Source organism: Pangasianodon hypophthalmus, chromosome 14 (genome assembly GCF_027358585.1).
Source record: "Pangasianodon hypophthalmus isolate fPanHyp1 chromosome 14, fPanHyp1.pri, whole genome shotgun sequence".
NCBI lineage: Eukaryota > Metazoa > Chordata > Actinopteri > Siluriformes > Pangasiidae > Pangasianodon > Pangasianodon hypophthalmus.
The window spans coordinates 7,157,208-7,165,231 of NC_069723.1; positions in this window are offsets into that span (position 1 = coordinate 7,157,208).

Consider the following 8,024-nt stretch of genomic DNA (forward strand, 5'->3'; position numbering starts at 1 on the left):
TTAGCTGAAGATACACTATATGGCCAAAAGTATGTACACACCTGACCGTCATATTCATATGTTCTTGTTGAACATCCTATTCCACTGGTGGTCCCCTCTTTGCTGCTATAACATCGTCCACTCTTCTGGGAAGGCTTTCCACTTGATTTTGGAGCATAGCTGTGGGACTTTCCCATTCAACCAAAGAGCATTATTGAGGTCAGGTACTGATGTTGGGTGAGGAGGCCTGGAGTGCAGTCACTGTTGTAGTTCATCCCAGAGGTGTTCAGTGGGGTTGAGGTCAGGGCACTGTGTGCAGGTCACTTGAGTTCTTCCACTCCAACCTTGGCACATCATATCTTCATGAATCTCGCTTTGTGCACAGGGGAATTGTCATGTTGGAACAGGTTTGGGCTCATCTCTTTAATTCCAGTAAAGGGAAATCTTAATGCTACAGTACACAGTGACATTTTGTACAATTGTGTGCTTTCAACTTTGTCTCAGTATCATCTTGTCCTTATGACAGGGGCTGGGACACCACAGAGTACTCAGGCCTTTTCTCTGTATGTGGATTACTGAGTTAACTGCATTGGTTTGTTGACGTTTTGACACAATCCTGGATTTGTCTGTTCTTTGAAGCTGTTGTCAGACCAAGACAACAGGTCTGTACGCTCACACCTGCTCAGGAACAGGCTTATTCAACGTAAGATTTGACTGGCCATTTAGAAGAGTTATCGTGTCATCACAATTGTCATTGTGAGTCCTCATCATGATTTAAAGAAACAGCTTACAGGTTAGGAAGACTTCACGGACTATGGATAGACATTTTTAATTCAAGTGTTAGCATGGGGATGATATACAAATACCTCTTGCCACTCACAGTGGGAATTGTATTAGGGATATACTACATATCCTTTTCATGTTTGAGTTTTTCCTCCAAGTATATGAAAGAAAACTTTGCCAAGTATGAAAGGTGTTAAAATCACTGACCCAAACTTTAAATGGTATGCTACACAAAGGACTTTTTATTGCTTTCAGACGTGAGGCAGACACTGAAGTTATGTAGTCTACCTTAGTTTTCTAACATTAAAACAGCCATGGTCTGAATTCTAAATTTCTACCCCCTAAGTCACAGGTTTCCAGCCCTGGTCCTGGAGAACGCCTTAGTGTTTCCTGCTCTCTCACACACACTCCAACTCAGGAAGGGCTGTTCATTATCTTATTAACTGCATGAGCTGTGTTAGAGAATGAAAAACGTTTATGTGTAGGACAGGGTGTGTTCCAGGACCCGGGTTGGGAATCTGTGCACTAGGTAATGAACTACAGGGTGTCTCAAAAGTCTCCATACACAGGGGAAATTAACACTTTTTAGCGAGATGTCACTTTATTGACAAAGTATCCTCTACATGATTGCCATTTCTTTGTAAACACACACAGACTCGTCTCTCCTAACTTTGGCTCCGAGTTTGGCAACAGTGTCGTGTGTGATGTGCTTGCCATGTTTCCTGTTGAAGTCCTTGCGACGGCTTCCCGATCCGGCCATGAGAATGATTTCTTCATTAAAGGCTATCTGAAAAAATATAGAACATAAACTAAGTATGAAACATTTTGGAAGAAAATGTTTTTGCTATGATGTGTTGATGTATGGAGACTTCAGGGTCACCCTGTGGGCTGTAACTAGTAGGTGGTTAGAGAGTCAGCTGTAGTTGGTGACAGCAGATGGCGCTCTTGTGCCTGCTTTACATTTCAGTTTTCAGGTTAAAAGCAAAATGTCTTCGTTTCAACGAAATCAAACCACACACACGTGAATGATGTTATGTGCGTAACGATGAATGAGAGAAATGGTGCATTTATCTGGTTAGTGATTGTATAATTAAATTAATAATTCCGCTTTCTATGAATAGTGTCAGTGTGTTTTTCGTTACTCAGGTGGCTTTAGTAGTTGAGAGCAGCATTTTCAGACATCAGCCCTCTGACAGCTGAGCAGACCCGAGAGAGCGCAGCCCATCGACCGCATGTCACTCAAACCTGCGGCCCGCCGCTCGCGCACAAACTCGTTAGGCCTTTAATAGGCGGGTTCATGGCCTTGGCTCCGACCCCGGGGGAATATCACCTTCAGCTCCTCGCCCTGCCCTGGGCTTGGAGAATGGACTGATAGCGGAGAAGGAGTAATCCGACTCCTATAATTGCCTGTCTGGGCTGACATTTGTAGTTAGGGAAGAAGGGAGGGCCTCCCGGACCGCAGGGATAACAAAATCATTATCTGCGCGTAATGCTCCTCTGCTACAGGGATATGTCTCGTAATTTAACGTTGAAAAAAAAAAAAAAAGGCAGAAAAGAAAATGTGACGCTAATGGATTATGTCGCGCGCAAGCATCTGGCTCCCTGCAGTCCACAGCCTGTAGTCTATTCAGCCTCTTTATGAGCCTGTTATGAATGTATCTGATTGAGGGACTCATTTATCTCAGTCGAACCCATCGCCTTAAAAGAAACATTCTGCTGCCCAAAGAAATGTAACCCGCTCTCTTTTCCCGATTATCTGGAGAGAGAAAAAAAGCTTTTTCTTCACCCTTAAGCCATTGACTTAACATCTGGGTCTGTATTCATCGCGCATAAGCGACCTCTGAATGGCCACGGTCTCTCTCTCTCTCTCTCTCTCTCTCTCTCTCTCTCTCTCATGTTACAAGCCCCCGCGCGACCTGGCGTTAAGTGGCTCAGGAAATTGCTCTGACTCCCCCACATCAGTCAGCCTATAATGGCGGCATCGTGTTGCCGGCGGAAAAAAAATGAATGGCAATAAAAAGGGGAGATGATAGCTGTCGAGGGTGAAGAGGGAAGTGGAGTTTTATTGAGCTTGGCTGCCTCTGGGTGGATGTGACCTGGCACGCTTCAGGCAGAAATGTGCTTTGAGCTGATAGATTAGGACAAAATGGCCGCAAAGCAGAGGCGCGGGAATTTAATGAATCGCCTACAAATTTTGTTCGCAGTGGGGGAGAGGAGGACTCAACAGTCACGGCTGTTTACAGGAGAGGATTAGACAACGTTTTTAATCACGTCTGGTTTCTGTGGCTCGTCCTGAAAGTCGACAAGCATTTCCCTGAAAGAAAATGGCCTACTTTCAAGACAGAATTGATTTCAGGTCGATTCTTGTTGCAGACTAAAAAAAGCCTGAACCTTTAGATATAGAGCTTCTCAGTCTTAGCTCCATGTTTGAGTTCTGCACAGCTCCTAAGGGGACGTGGTGAGGGGAAAAAAATATGAGATGGCAGGAAAATTTCTATTTCAATGCTTCTGCGGTCCCCTGCAATTGCTTGGATTCCCTCGCAAAGATACAAAGATATTTGCATTCTCTTGCAAAAATAATAAAAATATTTGCGTTCTCTCGCAAAGATACAAAGATATTTGCGTCCTCTCGCAATTGTTTTGCGTTCTCTCGCAAAGATATTTTCGTTCTCTTGCAAAGATACAAAGATATTTTCGTTCTCTCGCAATTGTTTTGTGTTCTCTCGCAAAGTTATTTGCAATTTCTCGCAAAGATACAAAGATATTTGCGTTCTCTCGCAATTGTTTTGCGTTCTCTTGCAACGATGCAAAGATATTTGCATTCTCACAATTGTTTTGTGTTCTCTCGCAAAGATATTTTCGTTCTCTTGCAAAGATATTTGCATTCTCTCGCAATTGTGTTCTCTCGCAAAGATACAAAGATATTTGCGTTCTCTCGCAAATGTTTTGCGTTCTCTCGCAAAAATAAAAAAGATATTTGCGTTCTCTCGCAAGAGAATGCAAATATCTTTGTGGGAGAACACAAAAGTTTTGTGAGAGTTTTCCATGGATTTTTGTTTCTTTTTATCCCCACAGTTAAAGGGTTCCTGGCTGCAAAAAGTTTCAGAAAGCCATCATCAGTGCCATTGTGTTTGTCATCTTATAGATCACTAGTCAAGCCGAGTCACTGCCATAACTCTGCAGCTGTGCTGTATAGCTGCACTGCGTTGTAACTGCGTTGTATCCTGGAACTTTGAGTCCAACATTACGTCTTCACTATTACTATGTTGGATTTCTCCTTAATATGACATTGAACATCACATTTGGTTTTGGAGATAACAGCAAAACCTTACATTTATCCCTTATTCATTTTCATTAAAATCAATTCTAACTACCCAAGCAATGTCCACCTGTGACATCAGAGCGACACACAACCATTAACTTCTCACAGCAATGACGTACGTAAATACGCACCAACTTACAAATTAGCACCAAAATCACTAAGCACATTACAAATATTTGAATACAAACACTTTTAATGTGTTTCAGGGTGGAGTTTTCCTTTAACATACAGCTTGGTAACAAAACTGCAGAGCTCTGAATACTTAAAGAATGCTGCAGTGTTTTGAGACATCAATCTGGCAGGCATTAGCATCCTGTTGAAGAGGCAGGAGAGTGCATTCACCTCAGCTTCATACTTCAACATGCTCCATAATGTAGCAATCTGTCAGACTGAATTCAGGTAGAAAAGTTGAGTATTTCTTGCAATGTTGCAATGTGTAATTAACTAAAAATGTATTAATCATACTGGGTTGAGGAAATTGGTGAAGTGGTCAGTTTAAAAAATAAATAAATAAAGTGAAATTCATTATGTGGCATTGAAAAGGAACTGCAATGATAATGTTGACAGATCATGTTTTATTAGCTATTTCCTGAGGGAGAGGGGGAAAACACAACCTTCCGGTAAATTGGAACGATTACAGTCAGAGTAACGATTTTTATCAGGAGCAGCGTTATCTGATATTCTTTTGCATCAGCAGAACCTTTGAAAATGTCTCTCATATTCACTTGTGGTTGAGTACACAAGCCTTAATTAGGTTATCAATAGGTCAGGTTTGGAGGTTTGTAATATGCATCTGTGTCATTTGTAAGCTAGTTTGCACTGTTTCTGTAATGTGTCTGTGTGTGTGTGTGTGTGTGTGTGTGTGTGTGTGCCAGCTGTTTGGTGACCCAGGAACGGCGGGTGGGCAGAGGACCCCATTAACCCAGCTTGAACTGGGCTCAGTTTTGCAGATTAAGCAGGTCAGAAAGAGTGGAATTAGCTTCTCCTGGAGAACATCTGATCACAAAGCCTCATCCAATTACAGACTTATGTCCCAGCAAATAAGATCCATGAGTAAATGGACACCAAGTGCTCTCAGCCAACAGGAGCCACTGGATAAGGGCCTGGTGATTAAATTTTGATGCCAATTAACAGGTAATAATAATGCATAATTAATCAAAACAGATAATGTATAATTTTCATTGTGACGAGGCTGCTCATAATTAATGCCAAATCTGAAAAAGCAAAATAGGCAGGACTAGTAGGTCAGTATTATGGGTATAATGAGTAAGTATGTAAGTATGATTACTGTTAATTAGTTTCAAGCTCATAACACAGATTATCATATAGGTTATGGAACCATTTCTTTATACTCTGATGTGCTTGTGTGGTTTGAATGGTACTCAGCTAATAAATGGATGATGTGCCATATTTTAATGAGCACCATCTGGACATGAATTGAGCACGAGAGAAGTGTTGACCCCAGATATGGTTTCTCACTGTCCACACTAAACAGCTTTTTTTTTTTTTTGGTCTAAATACTCATTGAAATGGGGATTTCTCAGGGGATCTCCAGATGATTAAGGATTCTAGCTTTCTAAACAGGTTTAACTTGGAATATTTTGCAAAAAGCAAAACCACTAATGTACGGTTATACACAGAGCCCATATGGGTTGCCCATGAGGAAAAAGGTGAAGAACCTATTAAGATTATTGATTTAAGTGGCTACTTGTGAGTGTACTTTTATTAAAGTCCTGTTGTCTTTTTGGTACATCTGGTAGGCTCTTAGTTAGAATTTGGCAGTATACTTATTATAACTAAGAACAGTAAAATTATTGTCTGCATTAGGATTGGGCAGTAACTGAATACCTGATTAAAACAGAAAATTACACAAACAGATTGCAGGTACTTTTAAGAAGTATCTGTGTATAGAATTACAAGGGTATAAACTGCAAATTACCTTGCCTTTAAACAAGATAAACACTATTATACCTCAGCACAGCTGAATTTATAAATGTGTTTGGTCAGAAGGTGTCGATTAATTTTCTATAACAGCAGCTCTGACAATAGTGCTTGCTGTGAGGTAAATCACACAGGTTTATATTAATGCACTCATTCTTGTCTGTTATCATTTTTGTAGTAACGGCTCATTCAAAGGGATGTACGGCGTATACGCCACATAATCATTGGCTGATAATAAATGACTTTAAAAATATATTGTTTTTTAACAAAGAAAAATGTATAATTGTTTGATATGATGAAGTGTTCTGTAAGGAGATGTTATTTAACATTTATGGAAGGAGTCTCTAGTGTCACTGCTTCACATCGGGCACGCATAAGGCCACAACATTGTCGATTAGTTTCCTATAACAGTACACCACTTAATGTTTTACTACTTACATAATAAGTAGTTAGTATGAAGGGGTTCATCTGACAGGACAATATCCACAGATTGATTTCAATCTTTTGTGTTCAAACTTTAAGTTCAAATGGAATTTCTATTTCTGGAATCAGAATAGTTACATGTTTCAGATTATTTATTGCAATTTTAACTGCGTAAGATCCGAAAAGTGTGGATGTGACATTGAGACATTTAGAAATGTAGAATAATCAAGTCCTTATTTTATGTAAAACTGACAATCAATCGGTCTGCTGCTTTTCTGTAATTGGACTGAATGTTTTTTAGTCGTCTGTGACACAGCTTGTGTGGGCCTAATTTGTCCTCTCTCATCTCTGAACAGCTTGAGCATCAGTGTTATCTTAGACATTTCCCTCCTCCGCTTCTATCCTCCCACCACGTTCCTTCAAATTCAGCTGACAGGCTAACCAGAGCAACCTCAGTGATCTCCTTTGATGTCGACTCCTTGGAGAGATGTGAAATGGGGGAAAAAAAGGCGCTCGCTCCAAAGCACCCCTGATAAGGTCCTAATCAGCTGCCGTGGCGCCTTCCATTTAGCGCACCCTGTGAAAAAAAAATCATCTGTCACCAAGCTAGCATGCCGCTCGTGTCAGACTCCATATTCTCCTGTCGAACGGCTAATTTCTCACGTGGCGTAGAATTTATCTTCCCACCGAAGCTGTCCTGACAGGTTTGTTATCGGTTGGCCTGCTTGCCGAACCCTGGGGAGATGAGGCGTAGCTATTAGCCGACGGGAATCGGAGTGCGTAAATGTCAAGTAAGCTGTCATTGCTTTGAGGGAAGCCAAGAGACTGTGTTAAAGGCTGACATATTCAGTGTGGTAAACACCGTGGCAAATCTCACCTGTCACAAGCCATTTGTAATATTCCATTTTGGTTGTTGGTGAAAGCAAGAGAAGAGGGAGATAATAGCTTGTTATGGGCCATTCCTCATGAAGGATGTGCACTGTTCTTATGAAATCCCACTGTTGTAAGTTGGTTTTTATGGTTAGGCCTTCTATTATTATGTTACTTCAGTATCACAATGCTGTTGAGTGCATAATGCCGCAACATCTGCCTGTCTAAGTATATATTCTGCTTTTCCCGTATGCTGATACCCCTAATGTTTTGAGTTGACCTCATCACTTGCTCTCTTGGTGAGTTCATAAACCCTTTGTTTCCACTTCAATGAGTAGAAGCAGCTCATGCCATCTGCCTCAGAGCTAATGGATGACCCTTCAGGGCTTCTTGCCTTGGCCTCTGCTGGACTGCTGGTCTCTGATGGACAAACAGTGAGAGCAGGGTTAATTGCTTTTCGCAACACCGGCTCATCAAAATGATTGTAAGTAAGGTCCTCCTGGATCAGCTGACTATCACAGTCAACAAGAGCATTGAGAATGATCAGAGGCTTTAGTGAAGTGACCAACACAAATTTAGCTATCTTCCCATTCGGGAACTGATTCCAGTAATTGAGGGTGAGAGATATATTTAGTGTTGTCCCAAGGGAAAAGTACACATTTCTTTATTCCTAATCCAAAGCTTGTCAAAGCATACAATAGACCGA